General features: G+C 55.3%; 1 long non-coding RNA gene across 1 annotated transcript; it reads right to left on the bottom strand.

Moving 5' to 3' along the window:
- Nucleotides 1-2,033: 2,033 nt before the first annotated feature.
- LOC147351109 (uncharacterized) lies at nt 2,034-10,071 on the bottom strand. Its single transcript, XR_015147180.1, has 3 exons — nt 9,941-10,071; nt 8,983-9,080; nt 2,034-3,226 (listed from the first exon to the last, which is right to left on the bottom strand). It is a non-coding gene; the product is annotated as an uncharacterized LOC147351109 (long non-coding RNA).
- Nucleotides 10,072-12,614: the final 2,543 nt, after the last annotated feature.

The raw sequence follows: 12,614 nt of genomic DNA on the forward strand, positions 1-12,614 counted from the left end.
CCTTTGAGCAGCACCCAGCCCACAGCCGACACTCCAGAAAATATGAATAACATCATCTCAAGAAGAAATCCTTTATGGCTGTGAACAAATACTTTGAGCTTTTTAATATTCTCATTGCAATTTTGTAAACTATATACATGTGTGTTTTGTATTTTCTCAAATATCCTTCTCTAAGGGCAGGCTGCTTGCTCCTCCTGAGGAAAGCTATGACAAATCTAGACAATGTATTAAAAAGCAGACACATCACTTTGCAGACAAAGGTCCGTATAGTCAAACGTGATTTTTTCCAGTAGTCATGTAAAAATATGAGAGTTGGACCAGAAAGAAGGCTGAGCATGGAAGAATTGATGCTTCCAAACTGTGTTGCTGGAGAAGATTCTTCAGAGTCCCTCGGACAGCAAGGAGATCAAACCAGTTAATCCTAAAGGAAATCAATCTTGATTATTCATTGGCAGAACTGATGCTGAAGCTCCAATACTTTGGCTACCTGATGTGAACAGCTGACTCATTGGAAAAGATCTGATACTGGGAAAGATTGAAGGCGAAAGGGGACAGCGGAGGATGAGATGGTTAGATAGCAAGCATCACTGACTGAATGGACATGAATCTGAACAAACTCTGGGTGATGGTGAAAGTCGGGGGAGCCTGGTCCACGCGGTCACGAGGAGTCGGACACAACTTAGCGACTGAACAACAAAGTGCAGTTTGGTAGCCAACCACCATGATCTGAGAGCCTTCTGTTAGCCCAGCTTTGTTACAGGCACCACCTTGCAGTAGCTTGTCTAATCTTCACAATAAACTTACAAGTCAGGCACAGCTGTTCATCTCCCTTCTGCAGAGGAGGAAGGTCAGGCTCAGAGAGGTCACAGCTGCACTGAGTCAACACAGCTGGCCAGGAGACTGCTGTGCTCTGCCTCCCCAGGCCAGGTAGCTCGGGACTTCTGCATGCTGTTATGCAAAGCTGTCAATCTGACTTTCAAGAAAATCCATTGTGAAATTGTGAATCCATTATTATATTTATAGCAGCCATATCTAGTAAAGAGTAGATACTAAAAGAATGAAAAGATGAGTTGTTTATTTTTTTTCAGGTGAGCTTTAACATTATTTTCACAACTGTAAGTTGAATGTCCTCCGTGTAAACTGGTTTGAATCACGGTGGTGGGGCGAGTGTTCCGCCCTACCCCAGGGCCGAGGCCAGGCTGGGCCAAGTGGGACACGAGGGGGCGCCCGATGCCCACTGGTGCCTTTCCACCGCGCCCCCTGGAACCTCCGAGAATGTCCAGCGGGTGCCAGAAAAGGAGGAGAAAGACCGAAGACAGGTGGATGGATGGATAGAAACAGAAAAGGAGGTGGCGGGGGGCGGCAAATGGGGCGCTGAAAAGGAGAGGAACGCGGGCAGCAAATAAATGAGGAAAACTCGAGAGGGCACGGAGGAGAGAACGTGCAGGAAGACGGGCACAAACCGAGGGCTGGGGGGCGTTCGGGGCCTTTCTGCGGGTGCCCCCTCCCCCTATTCCCCAAACCGGCGGGCAGCGGTGACGTCAGGCGCTGGCACCCACTGCACTTCGGCCCCGAAACTCTTGGCAACCGAGGACGCCAGCGGCCGGGCGGTTGGCAAAGAGGGAAGCCGGGCGCCCCCGCAGCCCCACCTCCGCGCCCCCGCGCCCTGCAGCCTCGGGCGCGCCCGCGCGCTCCCGCAGCCTCGTGCCCCAGAGGCAAGGCTCTCTGGGGGCCGTGTTCCCTGAACGTGACTCAGCGCTTTCTCTGCGCCTCCGAGCGTCCCCATCCCGGGAGGCCTTGTGCTTGGGGGAGTGGAGACCCCAGCCGGATGGATGGACCCATGGCCTCCTTCTGCCTTCGGGCTAGGGCCTGGAATCACCCACACACAGGCCATCCTGCCAGGCAGGTGGATCATTGTGGGGAGGGAGCAGGTTAAATCGTTTGTTCATTAAGCCCAGGGTTCCTGTAGGCAAGGAGAGAGAGAGGGTAGCCTTCCTTAAGGGGCTCACAGCCTAGACAGGGTGCCCTTCTGCTGGCTTTTTAAAATTTATTTATTGTCTCCAGTTTTACTGAGAAGTGATTGACATACATCAATGCATAAGGTGTACAGCATGGTGGTTGAATTATATATACAGCGAATCCTTGAACAGCAAGCATGGGTTTGAACTATGGGAGTCCACCTGGATTTTTTTCAGTGAATATACACTAGGATAGAAGGCGATGGCACCCCACTCCAGTACTCTTTTGCCTGGAAAATCCCATGGACGGAGGATCCTGGTGGGCTGCAGTCCATGGGGTCACTAAGAGTCCGGCACAACTGAGCGACTTCACTCTCACTTTTCACTTTCATGCATTGGAGAAAGAAATGGCAACCCACTCCAGTGTTCTTGCCTGGAGAATCCCAGGGACCGGGAGCCTGGTGGGCTGTCGTGTATGGGGTCGCACAGAGTCCGACATGACTGAAGCGACTTAGCAGCAGCAGCAGCAGCAGTACAGGATAGAACAGTGGATTGAAAGGGCCAGCTGTAAAGTTATATGGGAATTTTCCACTGCCTTAGGGTCAGTGCCTCTAACCCCTGCTGTTCAAAGGTCAACTGTATTGTGAAATGATTACCACAATAGGTTTAGTTGTCATCCATCATCTCAAATAGAATCCAAAGTAAAGAAAAAAAAATAATTCTCCTTGTAATGAGAACTTAGGATCTACTGGGTTAACAACTTTTCTGTCTATCACAAAGCATTGTTAACTGGAGTCCTCATGTTGTAAATTACATCTCTAGTTCTTGTTTATCTGATAACTGGAAGTTTGTACCATTTTAACCACCTTTCTCCAATTCCTCCTCGGCCCACCCCTGCTTCTGGTAATTACAAATATGATCTCTTTTTCTATGAGTTTGGTGGTTTTTCTAAATTCCATATGTAAATGAGCTCATTCATGACTTTTTCTTCTCTTTTTTTGAACACACTGCTCAGGACATGGGATCCTAATTCCGCAACCAGGGATCAAACCCATGTCCCCACTGCAGTGTGGAGTCCTAACCACTAGTCCACCAGGAAGTTCCCCCAGGGCACTCTTGGGACCCACTTGCTTTGTGGGTTTGGTCTTCTGCCGTGTGTGTGCCCGCCGCTTCCATGGAAGGGTCCTCCCATCCTTCAGGTATTCATTGAATGAATGAATGAGCACAGAGACCAGTGATCAGCGTATGCAGTTCTCCATGTATACCACCTACGGGGCAACACACACAATCACACCTTCAACAGCGGCTTTTTTAATAAGGCCAAGGAGGAGGGGTGAGCTGGGAGGCAAGGCCCGGGGTCCCTGAGGACAAGGAGGGCTGACCCAGCCGTCTTTCCCCTGGCTCTCCACAGTCTGCCCAGCTCAGAGCGCTGGCTTCTGGCTCCAAGTCACTGAGAAATGGGGCATGCGCTCCCACCCCCTCCATCCGTTCCGCCATGCTCTGTTGAGCACACACCATGGGCCACTCCCAGCTCCTGGCAGGTGCCATGGAGAACCAGGCACTGCTTCTGCCTTCCTGGAGCTCCCCATCCAGCAGGAGAGGCCCGCAATGCCAACATGGTGAAATCAAGGGCACTGGAGGATGGTAATGAGTGGAGAGGTGGCAAAGGTCCAGATGGGTCCCCCAGCCAGTAGTGCCCAGGAGAAGCCAACCCCATCTGCACTGACATCCTCAGAGCCCTGTCCTCTCTCTGTGCCTCAGTTTCCTCTTCTGCAGGTGACACTGGAAGGCTCTCAACATTTCCTGCAGACTAAACATCTGTGCCTCTATGACTGAGAACCATTCCAGGTGCCCCCTCCCTCCTGCAAAGGGGGCAAACAGACCAGCATTGGCAGTGCCCCCGCCCCAAGCCTAGGCTTGCAGATTCTGGGGTCTGCCAGGGGCCCAGCCAGCTGATGTGGGTTCCTGGAGCTCAGCTCACAACCTTCCCCAACAAATGTAAACTCCAGGCAGCAGTCAGGAGCCCCTAGGTGGGCAGTCTGTGCTGGCAGCAGGGGAAGGGCATGAGCATCAGGCAGGAAGAGGACAGAACCCCCAGCCCCTGTCCTCTGAGCTTGAGTCATGCAACAGACTGCTGGGATGAAGCAGGAAGAGAGGTTGTGATGGAGGTCTTCTCCCAAACTGGGTTCTGGATTCACCAAATGAAATGGCTCAGGGTCACGAGTAGGCCTTAGCGGGTGGGCTTTCCAGAACTCTGGCTGGCTGGAGGCAGAGCGAGTGTCCAGAGACACTGCCCCAACCTTCCCAGCCTTTCCTTGATGATGCGGCCCTGCTGTCCTCGGTTGGGGTGACCGTATAGGAACCTCAATGTGTGTAACCAACTGCCTTCTCAAGCAGAAGTGCGGAAAGGGTTGGGGTGAGTCTTACCAGCATGGTAGAGTTCTTCCAGCTCGGGGCCCACAGTTGGGGACTCTGAAAAGAGTTACCCAGGTGAAGGGGGAGAGTGGGAGGGTGTTTGCTCAGGGCAGAGGGCAGGGGTGGAAATAGCAATTCTGGGTAATACATCAGTGTGACTGATCACAGAGGAGGGGTAGGTGGGAAGTGAGTGGCGAGCAGGGGAAGATCTTGATGGTGTTTAGAGCCTTCTGTAGGTGAGGGAAGTCATTGCAGGGTTCTCAACCGATGAGTGACATGGCCAGAAGAGCACTTGACAAGAGTCCCGCTGGCCCCCTCTCCTCCCCAGCACTGAGCCAGCCAGCTGGGTGTCCCCTGCATGCCTTTGCCCACCTCCTCTCCTGCCTGTCTCTGTCCTGTCCTCTCCTGTCCTCTCTGCATCTTGCTGAATACCTGTGCTGACTCTTCTAGAATCATCTCAACATAGTCCAGTGAAAGATATGTCTTCTCTTCCCAAGCCCCATTCACATGAAAAAGATTTTTTTTTTAAATATTTATATTTTGTTTTGGCTGCACTGGATCTTTGTTGCTATGCGTGGGTCTTCTCTAGTTTCGGCAAGCAGGGGCTACCCTCTCATGGTAGCGTGTGGGTCTCTCGTTGCGGTGGCTTCTCTTGTTGCGGAGCACAGGCTCTAGGCGTGTGGGTCTCGATATTTGTGGTGCACGGGCCTAGTTGCCCTGCGGCATGTGGAGTCCTCCCAGGTCAGGGATTGAACCCATGTCCCCTGCGTTGGCAGGCTGGACTCTTAATTTAAGGACAACAGGGAAGTCCTGAAAAGGATTTAAAAAAACAAAAAACACCCTAGGACTCACCTAGTGGTCCAGTGGCTAAGCCTCTAGGCTTCCACTGCAGGGAGCTTGGCGTCGATCCCTGGTTGGGGAACTAAGATCCTCCATGCTGCATGGTTCAGACCAAAAATCAAAAATGCTTTCTACAAGGATGTTCATAGCCGCTTTAGTCACAATAGCCCCAAACTGGAAGCAGCCCAAATATCTATCAAGTAGAGAATGGATAAACAAATGGCTATAGTTGTCTGGTAGAATACTACTCAGCCGTGAAAAGGGACAAACTGCCGCTGCATGTGACAAGGTAGTTAAATTTCAAAATTGACATGTTGAGGGAAAGAAGCCAAACACAGAGTACAAAGTGTTTGATACCATCTGTAGGAAATTCTAGCGTAGGAAAACCTGACTTGTGGTGGTGGAAGTCGAATGAGTGGTTGTTGCTTGGGGAGCGGGGGCAGGGGCAGGAGGGCTTGCCTGGGCCGTGCTCACACACTGGGGTGCCTTTCCAAAGCTGAGTCTCCTAGAACCATCCTTCGATACCCAGAAGCCTCTCAGCCATCCCTCAACTGTGAGCCTCACACTCTCTGTACCCCCAGCCTGACTCCCCCTTCCCTTCCCTTTCACGCTGCATTCCCCACTCAGGCAGCAGTGGCATCACCGCCCACCAGTCTCGAGGACACCGAGGGGCCTCTCACAGCGGCCTCCCAGCCCTGAGAAGACCACTCTGCCCGATCCTGGGAGTGAACCTGGAGAGTTACCCTGGCAAGACCACCCCGCTGCCCAACTCAGTGGGTCAGGAAATCTCCCTAAGACCAGGTCTTGCCCATAGTCACGTCCATGCAGACTCTGGTCCACAGGTGTAAGGAAACATTGACCAGGCAACCAGGTGATGTCTGACCAGGGTTTCTAGCACCTGGGACCGGGGCGTCCTCCCTGCAGGTGGGAAATCCCCGCCCCGCCCCGAGTCCTGCCAGCTGGAGGCAGGAGACGTTGTGGGCCTGATACGTTGGTTGCAGAGTCTCAAGGAGGCCAAGGCTGGCTTCCCCATGTACCTGTTCCTCTCTGTTTATTTACTTAGTTATTTTGGCGGTGCTGGGTCTTAGTTGCCGGGATCTTTATTGCATGGGGCATGTGAACTTTTAGTCGCCGGGATGGATGTGGGATCTAGTTCCCTGACCAGGGATAGAACCCCGACCTCCTGCATTGGGAGCATGGAGTCTTACCCTCTGGACCACCAGGAAGTCCTTCCTGTTCCCTTTTTTTTTCTGTCTCCGGGTTCCTGAGTGCCCTACCGTGTCACTCCAGATTGCTTCTTCCTCCTTACACCCATTGCACTGTCCACTAGCTCGAGCCGGAATCAAAGGTCCCCACAGTCCTCTCGTGCACCCCAGCACAGCCCCCTTCCCCCGCCCCCAACTCCCCACCGCACTCCCCACCATCACCATCTTCCCTCTTGAAGCAAGAGGCACTGCAGAGTGACTGCTCCGCTGGGCTAGGGCAGGGCTCACCCTTCCTTCCTCCTCCTGTTCCCACCAGAGGGGTCCATCCTTTGCTCTCCCAGCATCCCGTCCACCCAGCACCTGCAATCCACCCTCTCCCCCCGGGCTAGCCCCTTCTCTCCTGCAGGCACACGCAGGTCAGCTCATCTTAAAACAGCTTCCCTGTGTTCACCGCAGCTGACCCTCTCCTCCCTTCTGCCCTGTTCTGAGCTCTGGAGTTTGCTGCCTGCTCTCAGATTCTGGACTCTACCCCCATGGTGCTAATGAGATGCCCTGTGGGAGGCCAGGAGCCCTCCTGGGCAAACATTGGCTTCCGACCGAGCCCACTCTGATCTGTTGACTCTCACTGCGGCTCCGTGGGGCGGCCGCCTCCAGGAACGGGAGTGTCTGTGTAGGTGTGTTTAGGGGGCCGGGAGCGGGCGGGGTGAGGTAAGAGGCTCCCTCCTGCCCCAAGGGTGGCCCTTCTCCAGGCTCGGTCCTCACCCTCTGCTCTCCTCTTTGATCCCTCTTCTGGAAGAGTACATGAACCTGGGCTACAGCTTTTACCTTCGTGAGGTCCGGGGGAACTGTGCCTAAGTCTTGGCTCTATCTCCTTCCGGTTTGGAGCACCATACTGGTTAACGGACAGACTCCGCTCTCTCCACTGAAGGACTTGGGGTGACCTCCCCAGGACAGGGCTAATGCCAGGGTCACCTCTTCCCTCTCCCAAATGGCTCTAGTTCATTTCCTAATTCACATGGTTACCCACGCCGTGTGAATTCCACAGGTGTCTGTCACTCTCCACCCCTTCAAACCATCCTTCATTTTCCCCGGGGGCGGGGGGAGTCGTTTTCATTGTGTAGCCACATCTTGGATTGTCATTCATACCTGTCTCTTCCCAAGTCCCTTTGGAGGTCACCGTGGGTCATCTCGGAGAAGGCGATGGCACCCCACTCCAGTACTCTTGCCTGGAAAATCCCATGGATGGAGGAGCCTGGTGGGCTGCAGTCCATGGGGTCGCTCAGAGTCGGACAGGACTGAGCGACTTCACTTTTACTTTTCACCTTCATGCATTGGAGAAGGAACTGGCAACCCACTCCAGTACTCTTGCCTGGAGAATCCCAGGGACAGGGAAGCCTGGTGGGCTGCCGTCTATGGGGTCGCACAGAGTCGGACACGACTGAAGAGACTTAGCAGCAGCAGCAGCAGTGGGTCATCTATGTGGAGGGGTCTGGGAAGTGACTTGTCCTTCAGAGAAGAGCTTTCTGAGCTCAAGGATAACAGAGCCTATGAGCTGATCATTTGGGTGGGGGGCCAGGGTGGGGGTCGCCATCTCTTGTGGGCCAGTTGGTGATTTTCTTCCTCTTTGCTTAGGAGACCTTCAATGTCCCCCTCCCAACAGAACCCACAGGTGGAGTAGGGAGCCTAGGGAGGCCCGGGGAATGTGGCTGGGGGTTGAGTCCTGGCCTTCTGTGAGATCCTCCCGCCCCATGCCTCTCTCCAAAACTGGCCTTGAACTGGCGGGCCCAAGCGCGCCCGGCCCTGTGGCACAGCGTTAGTGCAGGCCCAGCCTCCCAGGCAGTCTCTGCCAGGCCAGGCTTAATCGTTAGCCACACAGCAGGCACAGGGAACTCTCAGGCACCTCACAGAGCTCCCAACCTCAGCTTAGACTCTGGGTAGCTGGGCTCCATGGCCGTCAAGCTCAGTGGCCCATCCTGGTGCACCTCGGGGTGGGACCCGCAGGGACAGATGAGCTGGTCACCCCTCTGACCTGGTGACCTTGTAGCCAGGTGCAGACAGGTCAAAGGCCATCTACTGATCCTGTGGATTTGGGTGGGGTAATAAAGATGGGAGAGAGGGGGCTCGAATGTCAGTTCCACCGCACCAGCCCTGCCGCTTGGGCCTCTGTGTCCTTATTCCCAGGGTCTCAGCCCCCAGGGAGCTGGGGACTGGAGGAGCAGATGAGAATGAGAAAGGCCCAGCCTCTCCCACCTCTCTCCATCCCTTCCCTCTGGTCCCTCGTCTGGTATCCCCTCCCCTCCCTCCTCACCTGGCTTGCACTGCCACACATCCCACTCGGCTTCAGCGGGCATCAGGGCTCCCCTCCTTCTTTTATTACGCCACCCAGACCCACAGGATCAGCAAAGGGCAGCATGGGGCTTTCCTCAAAGGCCCCCCAGGACAGAATGCTCTGCACCCCTGGGAGCACCAGGAAGCACCCTGGGCCCAGTGACCGTGACCGTGGCCCCGGTAGTGTTTACTGTCTGCGGTCACATCTTGTCGAAGCGACTTGGCTGTTTTTCTACCTTTTGTCCATCTGCTCAGCCAGCTCCTTCGTTCGTTCATTCTTTCCTTCGTGCATTCATTCCTTCAGTACTTCGGAAGCTGGTGCCTGTCCTTGATGCTGCAGATATAGGAATGCTTCAGGTTATCAGCCCGCAGGGGTCTACAGGCCCATGGACTCCTGAGAATGAAAACTCTCAGAGGCGGGGTCTGTATGCCACCCTGCCACATCCCTCGACCCCTGTCCGCGGTTCACTTTAGGCCAGTTGAAGGGAATGGGGTGCCTCTAGGGTTGGGGGCAGGGCTTGGTGCGCAGAGTGGGGGCAGGGGATGAGCCAGTGACGGAGCTGGTGGGTGGCTGGGTGAGGGGTGGAGAAAGATTGGCATCCTCTCAGCCTCAACTTAATTCCCTGGGCAAACAGCAGCGCTGGGAGCGCTGCCGGCACTCCACCGTGGCTTCAAAGGGCCTTGGGGCCGTGGGCGGTGTGGGCCACGGGCAAGGCGCCAGGCTTCTCCACTTCCTGGAGCGCTTGCATTCCTGGGAGCTCAGCGAGCTGCTTCCTTCCAGGGGAAAGAGGGTCTGGGTCTTGGACCCTGCTGTCCTGCCCTCAGAGCGGCATCTGGGGGCCGGAGTAGGGGAGAGCCAGATCTGCAGCCCAGCCTCCTGGCTTGGTGAACGTGTACCCTGCCGCTCCCTGCCCTGCTATACTGTCCGGTTGGCTTCTGGGGGACAGTACCCTCCAGCTGGTCCCTGCCCTCCCGTGACACAGGGAAAGTTCAGGCCCCAGCAAGCCAGTCACGATGCCGCCAACCTGACCCTACCTGGGAGCCTCAGAGTGGGCTGGACACAGGGGCCTCTGGAGGAAGGTGACCCCCCGGGGCTTCAGGCACCTCCTTGGCTCCCACTGGCCCGTGCAGGCCCAACCTGGGTGGCCTCCCAAAGCCCCCTCCCCGGTGCCACTGCCTCCCCTCCCTTGTCACCTGTGTTTTCCTCTTCACCATCCAAGAATGTGTCAGCAGGACCCGGGGCCACTCTGCCACCCATTGTGAAAGCAGGCTTCTCTCCACATCCCCACCTCTGACAGGCCCAGGCCTGCCCCGCGGGGCCAACCCCCTGTCCCCTGCCGGGAGTCCAAATACACCTGTTTACCTTTGGGCCTCAGCCAGGAATGGGGACGGAAGCTCGCCTGACTCCTGACCAGTGGCCCCCACCGGCCCTCCCAGGCCTTCCTTCCACCCTCCACTCACTCTTCCTTCTGCAGGTCTGGGTGCCCAGAACACCTGGGTGGGGGAGGCGTGATGGCAGGAGACCGTGTCCTGCCCTGGGCCAGCTCTGCAGGAGGCCTGACCCATTTGCTCCAGGACAGCATGGGATCCCATCCTGGGGGCCTTCCAGACATCCCGAGAGTGATGGGAGCCAGGAGTGGCCGGTCCTGTGGAACGGGATGTGCTCTGGACAGAGGAGGAGGACCCCCAAAGCCTGAGCTCCTGCCCTTTCCCCCTTCATCACTTTCCTGGCTGGGGGATCCTTGGGGAAGGGAGGATGGGGAAAAGGTGGCAAGTTAGGAGACAGAAGGGTGGCCTCTTGCTTTGAGAAGGGACTGTTCCTAACACCTGAGAATGAAGTGGCTCAGGGGCTTCTTACCTCAAAAGTGGAGATCAGGGCTTCTCTGGAGGCTCAGTGGTATAGAATCTGCCTGCCAAGGCAGGAGACATGAGTTCGATGCCTAATTCAGGAGGAATCCACCTGCCAAAGAGCAGTTAAACCCATGTGCCATGACAATTGAGCCTGTGCTCTAGAGCCCTGGAGACTGCCTAGAGACGGTGATCCACAAGAGAAGCTACCGTAAGGAGAAGCCCGTGTACCACAGCTAGAGAGTAGCCCCTTCTCGTCGCAACCAGAGAAAGCCCACACAACAGTGAAGACCCAGCACAACCAAAAAAGAGGTAGACATCAAAGGAAATGAGAAACCTGCTCAGAGAGCTTGGGTCACGGGCTCAAAGCCACATGGCTCAAAAGAGAAAGGACAACTCAGTGCGACGTGGGGTCCTGGATTTAGATGCTGGAATGGAGAGGAGCATGACCAGGCCAGCAAGATGTGATTACCAAGTCAATGTCAATTTCCTGATTGTGACGATGGTACTAGGGTTATCATGGAAGCATGTGCTTGTTCTAAGGAAATACACACTAAAGTATTTAGTAATAATGGAGCATCCTGTCTACAACTTAGTCAAAGGTGCAAAATATATTTTGATTGGGATTACATTGAACCTACAAATAAATCTGAAGTAAACGAACGTCATTTTTATTTTTTTAATTTAAAAAATATTTTTATTTATTTGACTGCACCTGGTCTATCTGCGGCAAGTGGGGTCTACTTCCCTGACCAGGGATCGAACCTAGGTCCCCCTGCTTTGGGAGCACAGAGTCGTAGCCACTGGACCACCAGGGAAGTCCCGGAACATCTTTTTTTAAAAGCCACCCAGCTAAGGGTCAGGGCAGGAATGAATAGGAGGGACAGGATCGGATACTCATGCTTCCCACCCTTCACTCTTTCCTCCCCCTATCAGTGCGACGAAGCCCTGTGTTTGGCTGACTTCACAGCCCCCATCTCAGCTTTGGCTGCTCCTAGAAAGTGTCTTTGGAGAAGGCAATGGCACCCCACTCCAGTACTCTTGCCTGGAAAATCCCATGGACGGAGAAGCCTGGTAGGCTGCAGTCCATGGAGTCGCTAAGAGTCAAGACACGACTGAGCAACTTCCCTTTCACTTTTCACCTTCATGCATTGGAGAAGGAAATGGCAACCCACTCCAGTGTTCTCGCCTGGAGAATCGTCTATGGGGTCACACAGAGTTGGACACGACTGAAGCGACTTAGCAGCAGCAGCAGCAGCAGAAAGTGTGTTTGGACCCTTAGAAGCACCGATGCCTGCCACCCCACCCTGCACCCCCCCGCCCCGCCTCGCCAGAGACGTTTGTCCCAGGCACAGGGATTTTCAACTCCTGGTGGTTCTTCCTGGTGGTTTTTCCTGGCAGCCAGAGGCTCCTTCAGCCTTTCCTCACCTGCACCCTGACCTTGCCCTACTCCCCCAGGATAGCCCCAGGCAGAGGATGAAGAGGAAGGACAGTGACAGGCCCCCTCTGTCAATCCAGGCTGTAGCCCCTTTGGCGGGGGCTGGAGGCTGATCCTGGGGACCAGTGGAGAGCCTGGAGCCCCCGTGTTCCCCTAGTGCTGGGGAACGTGCGGAGGAAGGCTGGTGGCTGGTGGGGAGAGGGAGGGAGCCACTGCTGTGGGGGAGGGGAGCGTGTCTCAAGAGGGAAGACGGGGCAGCCTCCTCAGCGAGCTGTGGGAAGAGAGTGGGCTGGCTCCCGAGCTCAGTAAGGCCCCAGCCCGCTGGCCTCGCAGTGTGCGCACCCTTCTGAAATATTTGGAATAATTAGCAAGTGAAAGCAGCAAGTTAACCGGGGAATGCCAGGTTGGCCAGGAGCCAGCCTCGAGTGCAGGGAAAGAAAGGGGCTTGGGGGAAAAAGGGGTCCGTGGAGGCTGGGCAGGATTGTGTGGGACAGTGCCTCTGTTTGTGCCTGCCTGTGTGTGTGTGTGCGCGCGCGTGTGTGTGCTCACGCGTGCTGGGGGAAGGAGCTGTGCTGGCAGGGC

The sequence above is a fragment of the Bos grunniens genome, chromosome 19, assembly GCF_055505025.1.
Source record: "Bos grunniens cultivar Pamir isolate PY7600 chromosome 19, Bosgru_T2T1.0, whole genome shotgun sequence".
In the NCBI taxonomy this organism is placed as follows: Eukaryota; Metazoa; Chordata; class Mammalia; order Artiodactyla; family Bovidae; genus Bos; species Bos grunniens.